Here is a 14,247-nt window from a genome sequence, read left to right on the forward strand (position 1 = left end):
AATAAAACAGATTGAGAGAGATTTTTACGGTAATGCTGAAATACTTTTGAGCAGTTAAATAACTGGACAACCACATGCAAAAAAATGAAATTGGACCACTATCTTACACTATACATAAAAATTAACTCAAAATAAATTAAAGACTTGGGGCGCCTGGGTGGCTCAGTCATTAAGCGTCTGCCTTGGGCTCAGGTCATGATCCCAGGGTCCTGGGATCAAGCCCCACATCGGGCTCCCTGCTCCGCGAGAAGCCTGCTTCTCCCTCTCCCTCTCCCACTCGCCCTGCTTGTGTCCCCTCTCTCGCTGTGTCTCTCTCTGTCAAATAAATAAATAAAATCTTTTAAAAATTAATTAATTAATTAATTAAAGACTTGAATGTAAGACCTAAAACCATAAAACTCCCAGAAGAAAACATCAGCAGTAAGGTCCTCAACACCAGTCGTGGCGATGATTTTTTTAATCTGACACCCAAAGCACAGGCAATAAAAGCAAAACTGGCTGTCCAGTTTTCCCAACATTTACTGAAAAGACTCCTTTATTTTTGGGCATTCCATTCTGTTCCATTTATCTGTGTCTGTTTTTATGCCATTGCCAATACTGATTTGATTATTTTAGCTTTGTAATATTATTTGAAATCCGGGAACACAATGCCTTCAGCCTTGTTCTTCTTTCTCAAGATTGCTGTGGTTATTCAGGTACTTTTGTGGTTCCGTACAAATTTAGGGGTTTTGTTCTAGTTCTGTGAAAAATGCCATGGGGATTTTTATAGGGATTGCATTGAATCTGTAGATTGCTTGGGTAGTATGGACACTTCACCAGTCCTTCTAATCCATGATCATGGGATATCTTTCCATTTATTTGTGTCTTTATTTTTCTTCAGTCAATTAAAGAAGAAAAGTATATATTTAAATGTATATTTATAAGTAATTACAAATTAAATACCTGTTTAATCACCATCCAAATCAAGAAATCAGTGTGAGTACCATGGAAATGTCCTTGAGAGCTTCCTGCTTAACTTCTTCCTTCCATAAAAATAACTACTGTTCTGATTTTTATGCTAATAACTTTCTTGCTTTTCCTGCTTTTCCTTATATTTTTATTATCTAAATTACCAATAAATAGGTACCTCTGAGAAATGTAGTTTAGTTTTTCATATTATATTAGTGTCACATAAATGGGATCATGCCCTATATATTCTTTTGTGGCTTTATGTGATTCTTCATATAGCCTTATGATTTTAAGATTCATATGCTGTTGGCATTTAGCTCTTCAAGTCATAACTGAAGTATACCATTTTTATGAATTCATGCTTAGAACAGCAGAGACATTAGAAGATTAGACATTCATACAGAGAGATTAAAAAATGACAAAGAAATTCTTCCATCTTTTTCAGAATTTTGGTTAGTCCCAACCCTGTATTGGGTAAGAAGGACCCTGTACCTTCTGGTTACTTGCTCTTAAGGTTCAAAATGCACACTAAGGTTGATGTTCGGAAAGTTTACATTTGAGCTCTCCAAGCAGCATATCCACTAATTGAGCAAATATTTATTGAGATCCACCAGATGCCAGATACGTGCCATAGATATAGCAGTGACCTGTCTTCACACAGTTGGTTGTCTAATAGACATAAAGACAATAGAGAAACAATAATTATAAGTATGATGATAATGGAGAAGATGACAGGAAACACAGGATGAGACCATATAGAAGCAAGGAAGACTTCCATGACAGAAGAAATACCCATGCTGATACCTGTGTGATGACTAAGACTGAGTTAGGGGAGGGAAGGGAATTAGGGAAATGAATGTCCAGCATGGATAAAACCTGGAGATTAGACAATATGAAGCTTTTTGAACAAAATGAAAATAATTCAGTATGGCTAGAGTGTAGACTGAGAAGCAGAGTTCTACAAGATAAAAGAGGGAAACAGAGGTCCAGATCATACATTTGGACCGTTGTCTTGGTAAGACCAGCAGGGAACAACTGAAAGATTTTAAGGATATGTGCTATATGATTTGATTTTATATAAAAAAGAGACTGCTAGGGGTGCCTGGGTGCCTCAGTTGGTTAAACATCTGACTCTTGATCTTGGACCAGGTCATGATTTCAGGGTTGTGAGATCGAGCCCTGCGTCCGGCTCCATGCTTGGTGTGGAGCCTGCTTGAGATTCTCTCTGTCTCTTTCCCTCTGCCCCACCTCTCCCCCTACACACACACACACACACACACACACACCCTCACACGTGTGCACACGCTCGCTCTCTCTCTTTTTTAGAGAGAGACTGCTCTGCGATGTGGAGAGATTAGAGAACTGGAATATATGGCTGTAGACATAGAGACTACTTTTTGAGGTTGTTTCTGTTATCAGAATGAGAAGTGATGATAAAACTGGATTAGTAGCAATAGAGATGGAGAGTAATGGGCCAGGTTGGAAACCTACCTAGGAGGTGGCTTCACCTCCTACATTGGAGGATTCAGTGACTAGATTGGATTAAGAAGTGAGAAGATGCATGTACAGTACTACCAACCAGCCCACATGTTCTGAATCCATTTCACTTAAGAGATCATTTCTAATAACCATCAATGAATCCTTCCTTGATAATCAAAACATAAAGATACCTAAAGCCTTGTGGTAACCATTTATAAAAAAGGGCTTCCGGTTAAAGTTTTACTACTAAATAACCATCCCTGCTGTATTAACACCAACTGACTTCAAATGCTAACTGACAACCCTAGTGTTCTTTCAAATCTTTGTATTGTTACTCAATTATTTTAGCTGGATATACGAATTACTGGTAGAGATGTGTTTAAAAGTCTCAGTATGGTCTTGGATTTGTGAATTTTTTTTCTGTATTTGAACTTCATACTAGATGCATGTAAGTTTAGAATTATTTATCTCTAGTAATGTGCTTGCTTTAAAATCTACTTTATGATGAAATTAGCTATGCCATCTTTCTTTGGTTGATATTCACCTGTTATACCTTCCTTTTCCTTTGTTTTTACTTTTAACTTTCAAATGTTCATATTTTAAATGTGCCTCTACTCTGACAATCTTTTTTTTCTCTTAATATATTTTATTTATTTTTATTTTTTTTAATTTATTTATTTTTTAAAAAAAAACCAAAAAGAAGTGAGAAGATGTTAAGTATGTTATCAGGTTTCTGGATTGGGTAGCTAATGTGGATGGTGATGCAGTTTTTAAGAATTAGAAAAAACAAGGCTTTAATAAGAAAACATGACAAATTTAGCTTTTTTGAAGTTTCTGTGTAATAGGCAATAGAAAAATTGACTGTATAAGGTTCTAAATCTCAAGAGAAAGTTTTGGGCATAAGATAGACCTGTGGCATAAGGGATATTATTTCTGTTTTACAAATAAGTACTTTTAGTCCTGTGACTCAATTCTCTTAGGGATTTTATAGGCTTTTATCGACTGACTTAATAACCGTAAAATTCATGGGATTATTTCTATGATAACATGCATAATTACTTCCAAACAATCCACATAGCTGCATAAACTTTGGTATAATAATCATTTTGAGAATTTCTTGATTTTTTTTAGCTTTTGTTCTTTAAAAAAAAAAAAAAAAATCCTTTAAAATGCATGGTAACATAGATTTAGGCAAATTAGCCCGTATTTTGTAGGATGCTTGATACAGGTCGGGTTGGGAAACAGCTGACAGAACCATTTCTGGAAGCCCAGAAACTGAAAGCAGGTTTCCTTTTCCCCAGTATTGTTCTGACTCCATATGTGCATCAAAATGGATACCACCTAACCAGGAAATTCCTGGGACTGGGGCTGCTGCCCTGGAAGCCTCACCCAGCCCCGGGACGCAGAATGACCCCACGGATATTGAAACTAGAGTGGGCAGTTGCCACCAGATGGTGCCAAACTGCAGCCCAGATCCAAATGGATTTGAATTGCACAGAGACCCCTAGCCAGCTAGTGAGCATAGGCTCAGCTTTGTCATTTTATTAACCTCACAGTAATCCAACCCTATATTTTATATGGCTGAAACTTTTTGAATCACATTTTCTGCATTATGGCAAGATTTAAAACTATACTTAGAACTTATATCTCACTAGTCTTTTACAAAGTAAAAATAAACTATAAATTATTTCTTTCAAAATTTCACAGTATGAGTTAAACAGATGAAGTATTTACACTTGTATATTTGTACTTAGTCTCCTTACCTCTCCCCCAATTAACATATTTAGAAGAAAAGTAAATGATGAGATTAGAGAAACATTATGCCTTTGGTCGGCTTTCTATACACTGTGGGGGATATTAAGAGATATTTTCTCCTCTTAGATGTGGAAAAGAAGGATGAACTCATGCCATCTGATCTTGGCATCTGCCACTATAATCATACCAGTAGTTTGTGAAGTTAAGGGGTTGAGAGGAAGAGGAAGAGATAAAGACTTAAGAAAAGGCACAGATAAGCAAAAAAAGAACTTGGGTATTTGGGTACATCAAAAATACTGTAGTTGGGATTATAACATGTATATATGCTTTTGCTCAATCTGTGAGTTACGTTTCTTGTCTTCTTCTGTACTTTATATTTGCTTTAAAATCCAGTTTGGAGCTGTGGGAAATAATGAGTGAAATTCACTCTAGTGGTGAGATTTGTTATATAAATAACTTCTTGCTTAGTAGGTATTTTGTAACTGAAATGTACAGACCCTCATGCACATTTGGAAGAAGAGCATTATTCCCTGAACAGGGAGTATACTATGAAAGAGATTTGGATCAAAAGACTAAACTTAAATTCTGCCTCTGCCACTAAACTAGCTGAGTGAATGTATCACTTAATATCCCAGAAGTGTGATTTCCTCTTTTATAAAATGAGCCAATAATACTATTTCACAAGGTGGTCTGTAAGATCTAAATGAGATCATGTATGTGAAAAGTACATTATAAATTATTAAGCTATGTATAAATGGTAGTTCTTTTGATACCTTTTATCTGTATGCAGTATGTTAAAATTTTTTCTTTTATTGATTTGTTGACGGTATAAATAAAATGCACATTCCGTAAAAGTCAACTGAGGGGCACCTGGCTGGCTCAGTCAAAAGAGTGTGCAGTGCTTGATCTTGGGGCCGTGAGTTCGAGCCCCACATTGGTTGTAAAGATTACTTAAATAAATAAAACTTAAAAAAAAAAGCCAACTGATGACATTATGAAATTGTTTATCATTAAAAGGCACTACTACAACATATGTGATTATTCTTAAGTATTGATCTCCATAGCATTGAACCATTTTTTCTTAAATGACACGATATAGACATCGAGGATCTGAATGTCATTTGTTTCAGTCTAAATTTCTACATAAAATGCTAACTTACTTGTTCCTAATTAATACTATGAGATAATAAAGAGGAGATAAATTCAGCTGAATAAGTTTTTCCAGAAAGTAAAACTGTCTTTACCCAAGTCACATTATTGTGAACCCAGAAAGAACCATTCTCATAGTGATACTGTAAAAAGGAGAAGAATGAGTTTTTAGAGGTATATTATGCTTTCGAAAAAGACAAGGCAGTGGGGAAAAGGAGATCGAAAATATGCTTTTAAACGTGGCAATATTGCGTTAGTGATTTTATTTTCCCACCATGTCAATAAAAACCATCTTGATCAGAATTTGTCATCTTCCCAAAGTACTCAAGAAGAAACCTTAATGACATAAACTTTGGAGTGATATTAAACACCTTTCAATCTTCAATCTAAGTTTATTTATGAAGGTTAGAAACTTGGAGTGATATTAAACACCTATCAATCTTCAATCTAAATTTATTTTTGAAGGTTAGTTTAGTATACATAATGCATTAGAATAGATGACTGGACTAGTGTATGGAGGCTCCATTCATCATTTTAATAGTGTATGTCCTCATTAGTGCTTAAACTTTTTTTGTTCATGTCTGATTAGGTATCTGTATAATTTTTTCAGTTCTTATATGGAAAAACTTAAGAATGTTCAAGTTTGTCTTTTCAGTTCAATTATTCTGAATGTATATGGCTTTACAGATAACTCTTTCAATATATTAACTTACCAAATAATTATAAATGAAATTTTATTGTTAGCTATATTTTATTATTAGCTATATTCTTTATACCCATAGGTGATTACCATATGTGTTCACTGCTTAATTAATAATATTTAATTATTTCAAGGTATATATGGTGTTCCAGTATGAAGCGAGGTGAGTTCAGGTTATGCAGGAACTTAAATTTAACTTTTGTGTAGCTCATAGGGTGGTGAGGGAGGCAGTCACAATCATGACAGGGTCAGATTTTAAAAGGCCCTGATGTCGGTGGGGAATTCTTGGAAGTTTTACAGTAAATGAGTAACATGATATATTCATTTTTTGTAACTGGTTGCAGTGTGGGGAGGAATATAATTGAAGAGGGCCTGGAGGCAGGGAGATTGGTTAGGAGACTATTGCGAAGTTTAAGTGAAGATGAGAAATGGAAGGAGAGAATAAAAGCTGATTTTAAATAACATGTAGGTGAAAGAATTGAGATGACCTGATGATGGACAGGAAGTGAACATCAAAAATGACTCCAGCTTGTCTATTTTACTGGTCTCAGAGAGATGGGTCTTCGGGCATGGCCGTTAACCCAAGGTTGCAGACAAGACTTAGAAAGGAAGATGACTATTAATTCCTGATCTTTTACAGATACAGCAACTCTGACCAAGCCTAAAAGTACTTGTGTAAGATGACATTTAATACCAGGAATTTTTCTCTACTGCACCCCAGATGTCATTACCCTTAGCCTTAGGGTGCCAGAAGGGCATTAAGCTGCTGACGTCCCTCCTGCAGTTTTCTCTGTTTACCTAGGATACTCTTATACATATTGTCTTTTTCTTTTTATATAATAAAAAATCTTGGGAAGCACTATCCCAATTACGATTCTCTAAACGACTACCTTCATAATTTTTAATACAGACTTTCATATTTAGATAACATACTAACGATATCTACTGTTTATTGAGTGCCTGTTACACATCAGGTGTTGTACTCAACGCTTTACATACGTTGCAGAGAGAATTAAATGGGACATTTTATGAGGTTGTAGGTATTAGTATCCCTGCTTTACAAATGAGGAAATAGACACAGAGGGTGTGATTTGCCTATGATTATAGGCTTTTTAAATGATGAAACTAAATACATCTGATTCTACAGTGCAATGCAGATTCCTGTGTTACTGGTCAAGGTTATGAAAATTGGTAAGAGATTTCTTATCAGAACTGTAATTTTAGTGGTAACTTATTTGGAAAAATGATTTTTTTTTTAAAGATTTATTTATTTATCCTGGAGAGAGAGCGTGTGCACAGATGCACGTACGCATGCAAGAGAGTAGGGGGAGGGGCAGAGGGAGCGACTCCTAAGTGGACTCCCCACTGAGCAGGGAGCCTGACTCCATCCCAGGACCCATGAGATGATGACCTGAGCTGAAACCAAGAGTCGGACACCCAACTGACTAAACCACCCAGGTGCCCTAAGAAGTTTGTTTTTTTTAAGAGAGTTTGCAAACCCCACTCCTACTTCAGGGCTGAGTCTGGATCATTAGAACTTCACAAAAACATTTATAATTTTGAAAATTAATAAATAGGCCTTTATTTTTCCATAAAGTGGTATAATTTTTTGACAGAACCTATCTCTCTACACTATTTTCGTAAGGCCCAGACTCTCCACTTGTAACTAGAACCTGTCCTCTTTCTCCTGCTCAAGGACACATCTCCAGCAAGTCCCCCCTTTGTCTCCTATACTGCTGGTTTTCCTTTTCTACCAGATAATTCCCAACTATTCCCAACTGTTGTTACTAACAAACATATCCTTTCTCCCATCATTAAAAGCCTTTTTTATTGCCACTTCCCCTTCTAGCCATTGCTCCATTTCTTTATTTTCCTTTGTAGCCGAATTCCTGTAGAGTTTTAAATATTCATTCTTTACCCTCATTTTTTAAAATCTATTACCAAGCTTTTACTTCCCCGTACCACTCCAACAAAGCTCTTAATATCAAAACCCCCAGAGATCTTCATGTTGCCAAAAATATGGTGGTCATGGTCTCAGTTCCTATCTTACTTGACCTGTTAGCAATATTTAATACAATTGATCACTGCCTACTCCTGGAAACACATCTGTAACTGACTTTCAGGATACTACACTTCGACTTTTCCCCTTTCTTACTGGCTGCACCTACTGCTTTTATTGGTCCTCCTCCTGTCCTTGTCATCTTTTGCAGCTGCTTCATGGCATTTCTGTTTGGTTATCTAGTAAGCATCTTAAATTTAATGTATGCAGAAGCTCACTTCTGTTCCTCTAACCCTGCCCCACTGTCAGTATGACCTCAGATCAGTTACAGATAACTCTGTTCTACTTGCTCAGACCAAAAACCTTGAAGTCATAAACCTCTTCTCTTTTTTTCACATTCCATATTCTGTTCATCAGCAGATGCTTTTGGTTGTGTCTTCAAAACTTATGATTCTCTTACCATCTCAGAGACACCACCTTGGTCCAAGCTACCATTATCTTTTGTCTGAATTACTGCAAGATTCTCTTAAGTGGTCCTCCTGCTTCCTTCCTTGCCCTCACAGGTCTGTTGTCAGTCATTCCTCTGCTCAACTGAAAAGGCTCCCATCCAACGCAGTAAAGTTTGATTGACTATAATGCCCTGTTACACTACATGATCTGCACCCAGTTGTCCCATCCTCATTTTACAACTCTGTTCTAGTCCCTCATTTAGTCACACTGCCTCCTGTTCCCTTAACTGGCATGCATACTCCTCAGGTCCTTTGTATTTACCGTTTCCACTGCTTAACCCCCTACTCCTGGATACCTTAGAGTCTGGTTTCCCTACTCTCTCCATGTCTTCAGATGTCACCTGCTTTCTGATGTCTTTCCTGACCACCCCATTTAAAATTGTGAAATTGCCATGCCTGCTGCCCACTAGCCCCTTCTTTGCTTTTTCTTATCCAGAGCACTTAGCACCTACTAACATACTTTGGTTTCTTTCATACTGGCATGTAATCTCCATGTAAGTAGAGATTTCATCTGTTTTTCAGTGCTGCATTCCCAGGTACCAGTACCTGGTACATAGTAAGTGCTCAGTAAATATTTGTTGAATGAAAGAATTAGTTGGAACTACTTTTGAGAAATCAGGTAACTATTGGTTTAGATGAAAACCTATACAAAGATTTATAATGAGATGGATTTAATAGAGTAGTCACTCAGTTAACCATTCACAAGATTCACCCAGTTTCAAACTGAAGGTTGCTGGAGGGGAGGGGGGTGGAGGGATGGGATAACTGGGTGATGGACATTAAGGAGGGCATGTGATATAATGAGCACTGCATATTATATAAGACTGATGAATCACAAACCTGTACCTCTGAAACCAATAATCATTTTATGTTAATTGAATTAAAATAAAAATAAAATTTAAAAAAGATTCACCCAGTTTCATTTTAATATATTACATTGTGTTTTATCAGCTACTTTTTAAACCTGTTGAGGTTTAAAAAGTAAGATTTTAATTTAATTTTAACTTAAAGTGAATAGATTTTAAATAAGTTTTTCCATTTTGATGCTTAAATTTTTCATAATTTGTTTTAAACCATGGTTTGGCTAGATATCTACTCTGGGATAAAGTTTTCACATCTATAAAATGAAAAAAATAATCTGCTTGAGCACCAACTAAAATAAAAGGTTAGGAAAATACAGTATGTTCAGTCAACAGTAATCTCAAAAAGTTTCTCCTCTGAAAATGCATAGTTTCTCCCAAGAAATTATGTTACATAAAATTTCCACTTTGCCTTTTTTGCTATGTCCTATTCATTCATTTTCAACAACTATGTTAATTAAAGGAACAATTATTGGTGATTTGATTATAAACAGTAGATAATCCACTTGCAACCCTTCTTGTTCATGCCATCTTAAAAACAAAGGCATCAAATATGGAAATGAGCGGTTTTATATGTTGTCCGGGAGAATAATCTAGAGGTAGAAGTGATTAATTCAAACATTTTCCCTATAAATAAGCTTATCATATAAAAAGCCTGTTTCAGTCCCTTTTTGTTGCAACTGGAAAAGATGTATTCACTTTTATTAATCAAAAATATTTTTACATGGAGGCAGAAGGAGGATGGATTGCTTAGTTGTGCCTGCTGAGCTCTTCTGACAATCATGGTTTTTCACTATTTACTCTTGGTCAATTTCAAGTTTTGAGTTGTTAGTGATGTTTATCCAGGCCTTTGGCATTCCCAAACTCTGATTTGTTCCTACTAGAATTTCAAAGGTTCCCAAGGTTTTTCTCATTCTTCCATCATTTTTCTTGCCTCTTTTCAGGTATAAATTTAGATTTGGCTTATTGATACCATGAAATTTATCTTCTAGTCATAGGAAGATACATTCCATGTCCAGAAATCTATTGTTACGTTTTGTACTGAGGCTTCAGGTTTTGGTTGTAAGATACCTCTGGCTAAACTTTATGTACATGAAGTTATCTCTGCACAGATTCATTAGTTTGCATATGAAATACATCTATTATAATATTGAAATCCTTTTATTTAGAGAAATAAAACTTAAGTTTCTTGTTTGGATGTTGTAATTTATTTATTTATTTTTATTTTTTTTTTTTTTTTTTAATTTATTTATTTGGCAGAGAGATAGCACAAGTAGGCAGAGTGGCAGGCAGAGGGAAAGGGAGAAGCAGGCTCTCCGCTGAGCAGGGAGCCCGATGCGGGGCTCGATCCCAGGACCCTGGGATCATGACCTGAGGCGAAGGCAGCTGCTTAACTGACTGAGCCGCCCAGGTGCCCCCGATGTTGTAATTTAAATAACAGTATCTCCCAGTTGTTTGTCCCCTTAAGTCCTGGTTTATGCCTATTTCTCTAACATGACTATTAATAACACCCTCTTTCACTCATAAAAATGCCTCAAGTTGAAAAATATGTTATTTGGATACGAGTTATAATATATACTAGGTCACTTTACTTTTGCACTTTACATAGGATTGATCAGATTTCTTTTCCCTTTTCTGCCATCTTTCCTCTCTACTTCCCATGCACAAATACAGGATGGATAGGAGAGAGATGTATGTGTTTATGGGGGATGGGGTTTGTAGGAAACGACATGAAAGAATCATGAAAAACAGTTTTGAAATCCAATGTGAGCTTTTTAAAGATTTTATTTATTTGAGAGAGAGAGAGAAAGAACATGAGCTGGGGGAGGAACAGAGGGAGAGGTACAAGCAAACTCAGTGCAGAGCCCAACACAGGGCTTGATCTCACAACCCTGAGATCATGACCTGAACCAAAAATCAAGAGTCAGGCACGTAATTGACTGAGCCACCCAGGTATCCCTCAAATGTTAGCTTTTTAAAAGCATTTTTAAGGATGAAATATTTTAGTTTTATAATTAAAACATAAAATGCTGACCAGTTGGCCAACTCCCAACATCATTCTCTGTTATTATAATTACATTTGATTATATATTCAATTTGGACTTTTAAAACATTAGCTTCATTAGCTTGTACATGGCTGCAGATAGTCTATCAATTTTTCGAGTTTGTTCTTTTGAAGAACATTAGAATTCCTGCTGTGCCATAATTGTGTTGTTACATTTTATAATGCATTTAACTTTTAAAAATGGATAATTTATTAGTAATATGGCAGTTAGGGTTTTGTCTGTGGCCGGAATATAATCCATCTATTGTTTTATCTAATGAGTCTTAAGTCTGAAGGAGCATGGGCTATAAAAACAATTGAATATATAATATAGTCACAATTCTTTCAAGGCTTATTTTTGATTTAACATTTGTGCTATGAGATTGATGAAGGATAATTGGAGGCACACAGGCAGGGAACTAAGAGGAAACCACCCTTAAAAGGATTTTATACCGCCCTGGAAGGAGCCCTCCACCCTTTCCCATATGACACAAATCTGACTGGATGACAGGCACAGGGAGGGTTAATCAGATTAAAACAGCCCCGCCAACAAGCCCATAAAACCCCTAGACTTAGAAACTCCCATGGCAACCCGCTTGGGTCCCTTCCCTCCTTGGGATCTTTGAGCTATCACTTTGCTATCGCTCAATAAACCTTGCTTTGCTGCTCACCGCTCTGTCTGGTCTACCTCTTCATTCTTCCAAGCGGCATGACCAAGAACCGCGGGAACTGATGGAGGAAAAAAATCCTGTAACAAGATGGCTGCAACAAGTTTTCTCAAGGAGAAAATTGTGAAACAAAAGGAATCTTAAGAAATGCATAGTTTGATGAGGAGCATGGACTCCAGAACCAGATGGTTTGGGCTCCATAGCTTATTTACTTGTAACCTTAGATAAATACTTCTCTGTGTTTCAGTCTTCTCCTTTGTAAAATGGAGATAATGATGCAACCTATTTTGTGGGGTTGTTGTGAAAATTAAGTGAATTATTATATGGAAGAGCCTAAAATAGTTCCTATCACATGACAAGCACTCTATATATGTTTGTTATTGCTATTATTGTCAGTGGAATACATTCAGTTTATCTCAGACTTAATTTGAAACCTTAAAGGTCGATTGATAATATGAAAGGAAGTATCTCTATCTTTATGTTAAAAGGAATTGTGCGGATCTTGTATGCAGGTTGTGGGTAGAGATGTGGAAGGTATGGTAACTGATAAGGAGGTTAGGTTCACACAGAAATCTTACCAGCAGACATCTGTGAGAGGACCTGAACATGGAAGCCTCAACTTGTAGCCCTTTCTCTGATTCATTTTAGTTTTTGTGGGGTTTTTTTTTAATTGCCTTTACTTATTTGTCCTTCAAGGTCCAACTTACATATCCTCCTTTCATTCACTCTTATCTCTCTTCCTCCAGTTAAAACATAATCAACTCCTCTTCTTTGTGGCCTTGGAATTTTGTTTATGCCTTAATATAGCACTAATTATAGTTAGCTAGATGATACATATTGTAGCATCATGAATGCACAGGAACCTTCTAATCATACCTCCGCTCACAGGCCCCTGTTGTTAGTTTATTCTGGGTTTCATTTCATTCTCTGTGACTGCTTTTATTTCTAATGCCCATTATTGCCAGAAAGGAAATACAGTTAGAGACTGAAGCTTTTCTACTTACTAAGTAAGCGTAATTGCAGTCTACTTGGAATTTTGCTATTGAAATAACTTACAGAATAATGAAGCTATCTTTGAGAAATGAAAATTGCAACCAGTTTGTGATGATTTACTGACTGAAATGTATAGATCATCAAGGAATGAAAAATATATAAATATTTGATATGCCTAAAGAATTTAATTCTATCTGTAAAACTAAATTTTCATGTTTCAGGGACGCCTGGGTGGCTGTCGTTAAGCGTCTGCATTTGGCTCAGGTCATGATCCCAGGGTCCTGGGATCAAGCCCCACATCGGGCTCCCTGCTTGGAGGGAAGCCTGCTTCTCCCTCTCCCACTCCCCCTACTGTGTTCCCTCTCGCTATGTCTTTCTCTGTCAAACAAATAAATAAAATCTTAAAAAAAAAAATTTTTTTTTCATGTTTCAGTTTGATGATAGAAGGTCATTGCAATCAGGATGATGTCAGAAAATAATGACATGACATTTTGTGATATCTATTTTAAAATGCACTTCCACTTAGATAATAGTATACAAAAGCTATTTTCTTTTTAATAAGTTATCTGTATTACAGTTTTTTTAAACTATTTTATTTCTGCCTCATAAACCATTTGACTGATGAATCTCCATTGGTTGATATGTTTTAAATTTTAACTTTGTTGTTAGCATCACAGTGTAAAAGATGACATTTCATACTGGCACAGCAAGTAAGCATTCCTATCCAATAGTTATTACATAGATTTATTCAAACGATGTGGGGTTTCATGACTTTCTACTGACATTCTCCATGAATAATAAACACAAAATTCTAATACCCAATCTAATTCTTTATGGGAGATGTGGTGATATGATATAAAAAACATTTGCTTTGCAGTAAAGACATAGCTGGGCTCAAATTATGGCTTTAACATGGGCTGTGACTTTGAACTAGGTACTTAAGCTCTTGAACTTCGGTTTACTCCACTATAAAACAGGTTGGAAAATACAACATAAGGGATTTGTAGAAATTAGGTGAGCAAAATCATTTATGTTGCACTCTACGTTTATTTATAACTATGTTAGAGAAGAGGATTTTTTAAAAATTAAGTGGCTCTCTGAAAGAAGCTTCCTGTTGGTAGTTTTCTTGACCCAGACTTCCAC

At 36.1% G+C, this 14,247-nt stretch overlaps 1 protein-coding gene across 1 annotated transcript in view; it reads left to right on the plus strand.

Moving 5' to 3' along the window:
- PIBF1 (progesterone immunomodulatory binding factor 1) overlaps positions 1-14,247 on the plus strand; it is a 209,400-nt gene that overhangs the window by 37,506 nt on the left and 157,647 nt on the right. The window lies entirely within an intron of this gene.

Source organism: Leptonychotes weddellii, chromosome 3, assembly GCF_054177405.1.
Source record: "Leptonychotes weddellii isolate Sample4059 chromosome 3, ASM5417740v2, whole genome shotgun sequence".
Taxonomy (NCBI): Eukaryota; Metazoa; Chordata; class Mammalia; order Carnivora; family Phocidae; genus Leptonychotes; species Leptonychotes weddellii.